The sequence below is a fragment of the Urocitellus parryii genome, chromosome 10, assembly GCF_045843805.1.
Source record: "Urocitellus parryii isolate mUroPar1 chromosome 10, mUroPar1.hap1, whole genome shotgun sequence".
Lineage (NCBI taxonomy): Eukaryota > Metazoa > Chordata > Mammalia > Rodentia > Sciuridae > Urocitellus > Urocitellus parryii.
This window is the reverse complement of record NC_135540.1, coordinates 13,810,401-13,823,662: the sequence shown is the minus strand read 5'-3', so window position 1 is coordinate 13,823,662 and position 13,262 is coordinate 13,810,401.

The window sequence follows — 13,262 nt, the reverse complement described above, 5'->3', positions numbered from 1 at the left end:
CTCCAGTTAGACTGGCAATTATCAAGAATACAAGCAACAATATGGGTTGGTGAGGATGTGAGGAAAAAGCTACACTCACTCATTGCTGATGGGACCGCAAATTGGTGCAACCACTCTAGAAAGCAGTAAAGAGATTTCTTAGGAAATATCAATATTAAAACAACAAATTAGAGAAATGGAAATTAAAACTACTCTAAGATAACATCTCACACCAGTCAGAATGGAAGTTATTAAGAATACAAACAACAATAAGTGTTTACAAGGATGTGAGGGAAAAGGCACACTCATACATTGTTGGTGGGACTACAAATTGGTACAACCAATCTGGAAAGCAGTATGGAGATTCCTTAGAACATTTGGAATGGAACCACCATTTGACTCAGCTATCTCACTCCTTGGTCTATAACCAAAGGATTTAAAAATTAGCATCCTATAGTAATGCATCCACATCAATGATTATAGCAGCTCAATTCACAATGGCTAAACTGTGGAAGCAACCTAGATGCCCTTCAGTAGATGAATGGATAAAGAAACTGTGTATGTATGTGTATATAAACATACACATACATACATATACATATACACCCACACAATGGAATATTACTCAGCAGTGAAATAGAATAAAATAATGGCATTTGCAGGTTAATGGTTGGAGTTGGAGAATATCATACTAAGTGAAGTAAGCCAATCCCCAAAACTTAAATGCCGAATATTTTCTCTGATATGTGAATGCTGATCCATAATGAGGTAAGCAAGGAAAGAATGGAGGAACTTTGAATTGAGCAGAGGGTTGGGAGGGGGTACAGGGGTAGGAAGGATGGTGGAATGAGATGAACATCATTACCCTAGGTACACATATGATTGCATGAATGGTGTGACTCTACACCATATACAACCAGAGAAATGAAAACTTGTGTTCTGGTTGTGTACAATGAATTGAAATGCATTCTGCTGTCATTTATAACTAATTCAAACACATTAAAAATTTTAAAAAAGAATGTGTTAAAAATACCCATTGAGAAATTATTCATTTTTTGGCCTAACTTTTGTTTATATAATATGAGGCTATTTTATATAAGGCATGATTGTTATTGTATCTGGGCCCCTGTACACTGTGAGACAATGCAACATGCAATATTCAGTGTAATTATTTTTATCCATCTATTGAAGCAGTTTGTGGTTTAATTCTTTATAGACTACTTTTTCTTCTTCTTTTGTATTATGTGAGTCAAGGCAGGCAATTTATGTGCAGCCTCATACAGTTTTGTGGGCTGGATATTCAATTGCTGTTACACTTGCACAGACAATGAAGTTTTTGAGGATCTAAAAGCAAGGGACGAGGGGAATTCTGGGTAGACCCACACATTGGGTAGCAGTGGACTTTCAGATAGCCCCCAAATAACTTGAAAATTTAAGCTCAGTTTTACTCCCGAATTTAACACCATCTGATGCATAAGATTGTTGTAAATGCTGTACTTATCCATCTGGCTTTCCTTTGCCCATCTCTTATGGCTTGAGTTACATCTTACTTTCTTGATTACACATTGATGAGAGACTATTTGGCTCAAATATTTTAGCTGCCTAATTTCCAGAAATGAAAAGCCCTATTCATGCATTCTTTCATTTGTTATTTCAACAATCATTCATTGAGTATGAAATATACTCAGTTCCCATTTTTTGCAGAAGTTATGCTCTGGAAAATCAGTGCAGGCTCTGAATCAGTGAATAATGAACCATTCCTCCTAAGGGAAACTCAGGTTACCGAGAGATTTTGCTCATAACATTTGCATCAACCAATCAATACATAACCTTGTTTTCTGTGTGTTTCTGTTTAAAATAACCCTGTTTAATTACATTGTTGATTCGATAACACTGACCTCACAGCCAACAGCACTGAAACTTATGCCTAAACAAAGCTTACCATTTGCACATATTTTCCATAACAAAATCACAGCTTTTTGGCACTGAGGAATACTATACAACAATTCAGCAAAAATGCTTAGTGGCCTTTTTAAACAGCAGAATCACCAAGATAAAACACAAACATATGAGTAAACCTCAAAGAAATGGACCAGGAAAAGGACATTTGTGTGCAGCCCAGGAGCTGAAACAAGAAGGCAGAGCAGCAGCTTAGTTGACCTCAGCTGGAATGTAGGCACCAAGTGAGTCAAATTCTTCGAAGCACTGTGCTTGACCACAAATGACCATAACAAGCCACAGGTATTGATACGAGTTCTATAAGTAAATGTTTGTAGATAAGTGAATTTGCAAATACAGAATTCATGAATAATGAAGACTATTTGTATGTACTCAGTGCTAGGAACTGTTGTACAATGATGTGTATAGCACCTAATAGTTCTTCCTCAGCTCTCACTTTTGTTTAGCAGATTATCCTACTACAGAATTGGCAGGTACCATTGAGATCATGTATTTGAATCTTCAGTTCCTAGAAAGAATATAATTTTAAATACTACAAAATCTTTCACTTTGTTATTGCCATGTTTCTGAGCCCAGTGATTCATGAGGAAGCATGGCATATTTGTCAAGTAGATCATAGCATTGACTGTTGATCAATAGTTTATATCCATTTGAAAAAGAAATCCAATAAATCAAAAAACCTGTACCAGCCATTTACACCAATAATATTACTTAATCTCATGACGGCTTTGTGACAGATTATATTTTTCTTATTTTGCCAAACACGAACTCAAGACTCAAAATGGTTAGTCAATTTGCCTTTGATTTTGTAGATAAATACAGTGGAAATGAGCAGTAGTACCAGATATGTCAGGCCACCAAGTTCGTGATTTTTTCACTGGATCGTCTTCTGCCCTTTGCCACTGACTTGTGTCAGTTTCTTTGATTCAATGACAGAATTGTTTTTGCTGCCTGTAATTGCATGGTACTCTGCTACTCCTTGGTGTTACGGCTTAGCCTGTCAGCTTTGAAAAGTATAAGACAAGACAGCTGTTCTTCCTCAAAAGCTTGTTTTATGAATAAATTTTGTACCAGAGACAACTTAAGGGGATATGCATTCCTTTAGATGTGTAAAATTTCATATCATATGCACAAATAAGAAAATGAGATATTTTTGAAATAATTAAGAATAGTTATTTCTTCTTTATATCTGCAATGAGATGCAACATATTACCATTTTCAATTAGTTAATTATTACCAACACATACATCATATATATACACGTATGAGTGGGAAAAAATAAAGAAAACTAATGATAGATTCACAATAATTCTTTATATTCATTTTCTGCTTTAGGATATTTTCTATCTATAGTAAAAGACAGCTATATACACATGTATTCCATCCATATGTGTGTGTGTGTGTTGTGTATATATACTAAATAGACACTGTATTTGCATTGTACCTACATACATGCATGTATGTATTCTAAATAGGTCCAGTGAAATTGCTGAATCTATGTAGTACCTCAATATCTATGTTCATATCCTAAAGCAGAAAGAGAAACAAATTAATTATCATGTTTTTGTGTTTGCTACTATGAAATCAGCAAGTAATGTTCTTACTTAAATGAGATAGAGATTGTAAACATGACTTTAAATCTTTAAATCTGGGAATTATTACTTTTCATTTGCAGTACACATGCTTTCTAAAATTACTTGCAATAATTTTAAACTTACACGAAACTCATACATAAAAGTAAAACTCAAAGTATAATTTTCCTTTACTACTTGGATGGTAAGTTGGCAATTAGATGCTCAATAAATTGTGTTATAAATAATCACAGTGCATCCATCAAAATCAGGAATTATCATGGATGTTTTACCATCATTTCATCCTCAAATCTTTTTAAATTTCATCAATTGTACCAATAGTGTCTTTTATTGCAAAGAATTCAGTTTACAATACTTGTTTAATTTGGTTTCTGTGCCCTCTGTCGCTCTCCTTGAATTTGAAGCAGTTCCTCAGAATTCCCTTGACTCCTGTGACCTTGACACTTTTGAGCTTTATAGGCTGGTGATTTTGTTTAATTTTCATTGAGTTAGGTTTGTATAATGTTTTCTCTTAATTATATGCCTCAAGAATATCACTGAAGTGATAGAAAGGAAGCTTATTTTTTTATAGCTAACTTAGCATTAATTTACTTGGGTTAAGAAATGTCTAGGACACTGGCAAAGCAGTATTTCTGGGTTTGTCTGTGAGGATCTTTCCAGAGGAGATGGAATGCAAGTTGGTGGACCTAGTGGGGAAGACCTGCCCTCCTGGACAGGCCCCGTCTAATTGGTAGGGGGAAGCCAAAACAGAACAAAAGGGCAGAGACAAGGTGGTTGCTCTGTCTCTTCCCTTGGATGGTCACTCTTCTCCTGCAGTCGGTCGATATCCAGGATATCTAGCCTTCGTACTGAAGACTTATACCAGTAGCCCCTCAGATTCTTAGGCCTTTGACCTCAGATGGATAGCTACACCATCAGCTTCCCTTGTTCTAAGGGTTTTAGGTTTGCACTGAGATATCTGCCCAGACCATGGGGTCTCCAGATGAAAGATGGGCTATTGTGGGATCCTCAGTCTCCATAACCATATAAGCCAATACCCCTAGTAAATTTCCCCTCATCTCTCTGTCATCTAGATATTTTTGGTTCTGTTTTTCTAGAGAAACCTAATAGAGTCTTTTTACTGCATCTTGTTAGGTAGTACTGATTACCATCTCTTACCATTGTTGTGATCAACAATCACAGCAGTACCAGCAAGCTTTACCTACCGAAAAGTTAATCTCTCCCTGATATTCAATAAGTATTTTTAGAGGAGGAAATTAAATGCTTTGCCAATATCTTATTTCTTATAACACATTCAAATAATTAATTTAAAAATTGAGATCCATTATGGATTAAAGCTTTCCCATACTGTTCAGTTGGCTATAACCCATGCCTATCATGATTTATTTAAATGCTCAAACTGTCAGAAATTTAAATACTATAATCCTCAATTTGGCTTGTGTGCTCTGTGTTGTGTCTGAATTATTGTTTGCACATTTCCAATCTTTGAACTAGTCAGTCCAATTTCATATGGAACAGTTTCTTGAAGCTGCCTTGGATTAAGCGATTCCTTAAAGAACTCTGGCTTCTTTGTATTTATGTTTTGTGAAAATTGTATTTAAAAATTAAATTTGGGCATTTGATTCTGTTGATGTTCTTTGGGTGTCCCTGGCTCCATGTCTTTTCAATGGAAAGAGCTAAGAAACATGCCTCATAGTTATAGAGAAGGCAAGTATAAGAGACTGTGAATGCCTACACCAGGGTGTGGTAGAATTTCCTTATCTTAGTTATTTTTCTTTTCCCTTAATGTGCTACCATTCACCCTTTACTTGGTTGACATTTTTCCATCTTTTACTTCATTATCTTCACTGCTGTCAATTTCTTTCTGCCTCTGCCTGATTGGCATAAATAGGAAAATTGTGTATTTAAACCTGATTTCAGATGCAAGTCCTGAAAACAGGCATTAAAATCAAGGATATAAAAAAGGCCTAACACAGACCAGGCCAAGAAACAAAGCTATAAGTAAGTAGGCCATTTGAAATCCTGCAAAATGCAATTGAACCACCTCAGCTAAACCAACCATTGACACTAATCCCCAGCAGGGTTTGTTTTCAGAATACCTCCTCAATATTGCCAGGTCTGCTCACCTATTTTCAAATGATTTCAGAAAATGTGTGAGATCTGCCAATCTTGAATGTTATCAACCCATTACTTGACTTGATTTATTGAACATTTACATTCCAAAGAATACTTTATTGCATGTCACTATTTTTGCTTGGGCATAGTCCAGGAAACATTTATAGTTGAGAGAGTTAAATGTAAATAAAACACAGCTGCTATTTTTGATTCTGTTTTGCTCACAAACTATTGTGTGTCAAGCCTTTCCATGTAGCTGTTGTGAGACATGAATTCAGTGATTTCTCTGTGTGCAGTGCAATGTTAGACAGTGATGAGGTTAGGAAAATGAAAGGCTGAAGTCCCCCTTGTTAAGATATTATGATATTTTAAGGAGAAGGATAAATATTGCAGTGGTTAGAATGTAGTATGTACATCTGAAACTCATGCTGAAATATGGTTCTCAGTGTAAGTGTTGAGAAGTGGCAGGACCTTTTAAGGATAAGGATTAGAGGGATGAATGCAATTCCTGTGGGACCAACTCAGTTACCTTAAGAGTGGGTCATTATAAAGCAAGACTCTCCCCCATGTTTCCTCCTTTACCTGTGGCCCTCTTTCCCTTCCACTCTTGTGCCATGTTATCCTGAAACAAAATGATTTAATTAGATGCTGTTGTCCAGTCTTTGAGTTCCACCCTCCAGAATGATGAGGTAAATAAAATCCATTTTTTTAAATAAATTACCTGGTTGTAAGCCTTCTGAATCTTAACTAGAATCTATGAAATATATCTAAATAGTTACATATCTATATCTATACCAAGATATACATGTTATATATAGTTATATATAGTCTCTCTATATACATGTAGTTTATATAAACTAAAGCATGTTTCAATAAAAATGCAACAGAGACATAAGACATTTCAGTTCAGAGGATATATTATTTTGTTGAAGATACTGAGTTGGAAAGAGAAAACAATGGTTTATGAGCATATAATAAGGCTAATTTCTTAAATATACAGTAAAATGGAGATTGAGGACAGGAGGCCAATCATATATGCAGAAATATTGAAATGGACTAGAGTTGAAACCATAGCAGGGTCTGTAATATAAAGCTGTTTGTGATTGATCTGAAAGTGAATAAATCACCATGAAACATTTGATAGTCCAATCTATTTTAACCTGACACAGAAGAGACCAAATGGGACAGACCTAGAAAAGTGATAATACATATAAGAAGAACAGAATAATAATTGATAATACTTAGAGCTAAAATTGATTGACAACTTGCTTGAACAGAGGAGAACAAGGGCAGATACAGATATGTTTAAAAATGTCTCCAAAGTTGTGACTTTAAATAATAAGGAGAATTTTCTGAACATACCAATGTGATGTAAAGGAGAGTGACTTTGTGCAGAGCAAAAAGTTTCATACATATATAAAGTGCATTTGAAATGTAGGTGTAAATAATTAATCCTTTCATCTGTTGCAGTGCATTGTGCTAGATCTTGGCAATGAGTTCACAGCAGCCACATAAGAACAAGCCTCACCCAAGGGATTATAGGTGTACCATAGCAGAAGTATGCCCAGTCTATTCTTGGAGCCCTGAGAAGGTGCAGGCAGATTATAGGAACAGGGTCAGTCTCCGAGAGCTGGCTGTAAAGCTAACATTTCAAGTTTTAACAACTAAGTCTTGTAAGAAGTGTTGTATGTTAATCCTAAGGTTTTGATTTTATTCTGAAGACAATTTGAAATTACTGGTGTAGTTTCCTCTCGCAGTGAAAGATTTACATTCATGTTTTTGGAAGATATCTCTGATTATGCTATTCATAAAGGATTGTGGGTACAAAATAACATTTGTTAACACCAGATGCAAAGACTCAAAAAAAAATAGAATAAATTTCCTTTTAACTATATATAGAGTAGGGTTTTAACCTATTGCTCCAACTCCCTTATTGTTTGATACTACATTTAATTATAAATGTTATGAGTTGTGCAACTACTATTAGTTACATGCAATGTGAAATAATTGAGGAGTTGGATAGATAGGTTAGGACCAAATGAGAGTGCTGAAAAAAGTAACGTATTTAGACTTGAAAGTTTGAAAGTAGCTGGTCAGGTGGAGAGAGGAGTGTGTTCTAGGAAGTAGGAAGAGTAAAGGTAGAGAGGCTCCTGGGATTCCTGTTCCTGTTGTAAACAGTGCTACTCTCTAGGCAAGGCCCCTTCTGGAAGGCAGTCCTGTCTGTGAGGACCACTGAGCTGACCCAGCTCAGGGAAGACTTGAAGGGCAGGAAGGGGAACCACTTACAGAGCAGCAAGGCCCCTCTCCTTCCTTTATTCTTTTCCCTCTTTAATTCCACTTTTACCCACAGTAAGTGTTTTTCAGATTTTTTTAGCTTTGTGACAATCCCCAAATAAGAAGACATAAGCTGTTATCACATTTATGGAGGGACATTTAAAATATTTTCCCCAAATCTATAGGCTAATGCAATAAATTCTGGAGACCCAAATGAAGAAAAAAAAACAAAAGGAACTGCACAGACACATGAACTTGTAAATAGCTTCCAGGAATTGATTGAAACCTGCAAGTGGGAACCTCAAGTGTTATCTTAAAGCCATAACAAGGAGAGCTGTACTGCTCATTACAATAAGGAAATAGTATCAAAGTGACAAGTTTTCATTATTCTAAAACTTGAGTTATTTTCAACATACCTCATGTGTTTTCTTTGAGTGGGTTTCTAATTTTAAATCACTTAAAATCCAAGGGGGAAAGTGAATATAATTACATACAAATGTTTCCTCTAACAAGCATTCCATCAAAATTATTCTAGTTAAATTGAGGGAATTCTAGACATATAAAGTTATATGAGATTTCCAGGAGGGTAAAATTGTGAAATAAAATACCTTTCACATTCTTATTATTTAACTCACATGTTAGAATTAAATGATGCATGAAATATAGTTCACAAATAAAACATTTTTGAGATGCTTTAAAATTTCTGTTTAGGCTACATGGACAAAATTTAGGACAAAAAACCAAGAAAAGTCATAGTATGTTTAAATAAGTCTGTATATAAGATCTGTCAATCTATAATTAAAATCAAATGGTGTATATAAGATTTGATTATTCTCCTGATGCAGAAAAGAGATGTTTAAAAAAAATCATAGAGCTAAGCATTAAGTAGGTGTTATTGGCTGAAATTTATTCCCCACAAATTTATATATTCAATGCCCAACTTCCACTACCCCAGAATTTAACTGTATTTGGAGAGAGGACCTTCCAAGAAGAAATTAATTTAAAGTGATCCCAGTAAAGTCATTCATATGTTCTTATACGAAGAGATTAGGGGACAGGGACACATGGAAGTAATCTAAGATAATATGGACCCAGCAAGAAGGCAGCTATCTCCAAACAAGGAGAGGGGCCAAAGAACACACCCGATCTTCCAACCTCCATCTTGGATGTCTTCTGGTTTCCAGAACGAGGAGAAATTAAATTTCTTTTGTTTAAGCTATGTGGTTTATGATATTTTGTTAGAGCAGTCCTCTTGTTTCTAAAATATTTTTACTACATATAACAGTGTAAACAAAAAATGCACATTCCCTAGAAAATATACAGAGTTTTACTACATAATTAAAATAATGTGAGAAGCCATATACAGTTGTTAAAATTTCATCTTTTAGCTTATTTCTCAAAGAATAGCAGCTCTTAGCCTGACAATATTTTATTTAAATAGTCTTTAAAAGGTTGTATTTCAAGCAAACTTTTTGTAAGTAAAATAATATTAAAGTACAAATATAAAATAAAAGTCATTAAAGGAAGCTTCCTATGCTATAAATCAATAAACTTTATGAAGAATATATATTTGGAAGATATAGTATTTTGCAATTGCCAGGCTTTGATCAAATATATAGCTCATTTAGCAAATTATACAAATGAGCATAGCCCAGTAGATAACTTGACCCTTGTAACTGGTAACATATAAAATATTGTCAACAATCTAGAATATGCATGAGGTAAGTCTGTGAAATATGTAATGTGAGCAATAAAATATGCAAAATCCAGAGTTAAAGTATATAGCTTAGTCAGTAAAAGTTGGCAAGTGTAATGATTAAACAATTTACTGAAACAGCAAAATATGCGAAAAGGAGCAAGCAATCTTATTTATTAAACTGTAGTACTGGATCATCAATAGATAGTTTCAGATGATTTGATTTGAAAAACAAGCTGTTTAAATGATCTATGCTGCTGTGTCAGCAAAGTATGTATCTCAATCATTGAGCTTTATGAAAAATTAATTTGCTAACTATGGCATTTTATGATTGCAACAGAAGAAATTCATTGAGATACTAAAGAGTTTATGTGCATAATTTAAAAATCTTAAATGACATCTTAGAGGTTTTTGCTGCTTACTTTTATTAATTCCTCAGCAGACCTTTCCCATTCCCCTGCTTTTTCTGACAAATGGTGATTGACAGATATAAAATTGGACATAAAATTAAAAGCTTATAAAAATAATAATAAATAATTGCTTTGAGTATTTCATGTCTGATTATAATCAACTAATTGATACCAAACTATCCCTTCCACCATATACAACTAATGACAAAAAGCAATTGTTTTAAGAAACTGAATGATTGGCAGTATTAAGACTGCTGTGCTTGAGAAAATGGAAATAATTCACTGGATCTCATGACATCTGGGCTTTAAGATTGAAATGGTTTTCCAACCACAAATTACTAATGCATAAGAAGAAGACAGTAGTGTCGCTGAGCTGAGAAGGTAGAGATCAGAGTTGAAATCAGTGGGAGTGGAGCACAGGAGAAGGGGTATTGGTATTGAAAGGATCCCAAATTCTTCCCCATGGGAAATTGGGTGAGAGCTATGCTACATGTATGAAGAGTAAGACTACAGGTAACACAACAGAATAAATGCTATTAGCTTAACAAGCAAGCAGATAGACAGGGGTTAAGCAGTCCTGGAGGCAATGAAATCCTGACAAGCAAGATTGGAGATACCATATTTATACCACATTAATATACACTCCCTGCATTGGATATATTTTACATACTGGTTCCTAGAAATAAGTTATGTTCTCTACACCTACTCCACACCATCCAAAGGAAAGCCTAAAATGAAAGCTAAGGAGATATGTAGATATTTGACATTGATAACAACAACTTAAAGGATATGTCTGTGAATTTATCTGGTTCAGATTACATGAAAGAAGAAAAAGCAAAAATATTAGGAACACTGTCTTAGTCAGCTTTTCGCTGCTGTGACTAAAAGACCTAACAAGAACAATTTTAAGGAAGAGAAGTTTATCTGGGGGCTCCAGAGGTCTCATTCCATAGACAACTGTCTCCATTCTTTGGGGCTTGAGGTAAGGTAGAAAATCATGGAGGAAGAGTGTGGTGAACGGAAGTAGTTCACATGATGATTAGGAAGGATGGATATATATAAGTATATAAATCTATCTGTCTATTTATATATCTATATCTATCTATCTCTATATATATGGAGAGAGAGAGAGAGGACATTTCTCTCAACAAACACAAAATATATATTCCAAAATAACACTCCCAGGGACCCATCTCTTCCAGGTACACCCTACTGGCTTACAGTTACTACCCAGTTAATCCCTATCAGGATTAATTCACTAATTGGTTTAAGGGTCTTATAACCCAATCATTTCATCTCTAAACCTTTTTGCATTGCCTTACACATGAGCTTTTAGGGGACACCACATTTGTGTACCATGACAAACAGCTTATGATTATTGTAGTAATTCTAATTGGAGAAATTAACAGGAATAGAGCCAATCAGATATGCAACAGATTACAATTTAAAAATATAAAAAAGCAGACTCTTAATGTCTGAAAATAAATTATCGATTTAAAAATGCACCAATGTTCATAGGAACTACAAAATTCAAATAAAGAAAAGTCAAATTAAATACATGGAGAGATATTCCATATTCATACATAGCAACTCATTATTGTCAAGATGTCAGTTTTTTCCAATTTGATCTATAGATTCCCCAAATTACAATCAAAGCCTCAGCAAGTTATTCTTGGGATAATGGAAAGCTGAAAATAAAGTTTACATAGAGAAGCAAATGACCCCAAATTACCAAAACATTTTTGAAGGAATAGAACAAAAATGGAGAGTTGACAGTGTCAGATCTTGAGACTTAATAGAAAGCTACAGTAAATACAACAGTGTTTTATTGGCTGAAAATAGAAATATAGACAAATAGAAAAATGAGCCTGAGTATACCCCAGATAAACATTGTCAATTGCTCTTTGGCAAAAGAAGCAAAAGTAACATAATTGAACACAGAGAGTCTTTCACCAAATGGTGCAGCCCAGCAAATGAGCATGCAGAGAATGCTGGGCAGCCTGTGGAATGATGGAAACTCTTGCTCATAGCTGGTTTGCATGTAAAAGTGGCACAGCCACTTTGGAGGAGAGTTTGTATTTTTTACAAAAATAAACATATCCTTACAATGTGATACAGCAAACGTGCCCTTTGGTATTTATCCAAGCAGTGGAAAACATATGCCCACATGAAAACTTGCACATGGATGTTTATAGCACTTTATTCATATCTGACAAAACTTGGAAACAACTAAGATGTAGGAAGTGAATAGATAAACTGAGGTATACAAATGGAATATGTTTCACTGCTAAAAAGATGTATGCTATTGAGCTACGAAAAGACGCAGGAGAACACTCAATGCCTGATCCTAGGTGAAAGAAGCCAATTTGAAAAGGCTAGATACTCTCTGATTGTAATTATATGATATTTTGGGTACAACAGAAAGATCAGTAGTATTCAGGGTTTGGGAAGGGGAGGTGGGATTGTTTGTCTAGATGGAGCACAGGAGATGTTTAGGGCAGAGAAAGTTCTCTGTATGAGTGTACAGTGATGGACACACATTATTATGTGTTTGTCCAGACCTAAGGAGTGCATGATACCAATTGCAAACCCTAATATAATCTGTGGATTTCAGGTAATTATGATGTGTCAATGTAGATTTTGTTATTAAAAAATTATCACTCTGCTAGGGCACACCAATGATGGGGAAGACTGTGTATTTGTGGGATGGAGAGGGAAATGGGACATTTCTGTATCTTTCTTTCAGGTTTGCTATAAACCTAAAATGGTTCTATAAAAACTACCTAAAAATGTATAATTATACTACTGTTTCCTGAGACTTGCTCTTCAGATCACCTGAGAAGCTTGATAAGATTATATATTTTTCTATTTATCCAAATCAAATGAATGGCATTTCTGGTGGTGGGTACTGGGAAACTGTATTTTGAAAATAGACCCACAAATGATTTTCTTGCAAAAAAAAATTCACTAATGGATACAGTGAAATTATATGTGCAACAAAAAAAGTTTTTAGCTGAATAATTGGTGGCACATGAAAAACCTATAATACAATCCATTTTGAGCAAATGAGTGGTACCCAGTAGAACATAAGACAGTGTAGTTGCACATAAGGAAACACACAGGCAAAAAGAAACCGAGTTTCACAGAATAGTTTTGTTGCACTAACTGGAGTAACACATTTAAACAATAATTATTATAATGATGGCTAATTAAGATGAAATAAATAATCTTTAACAG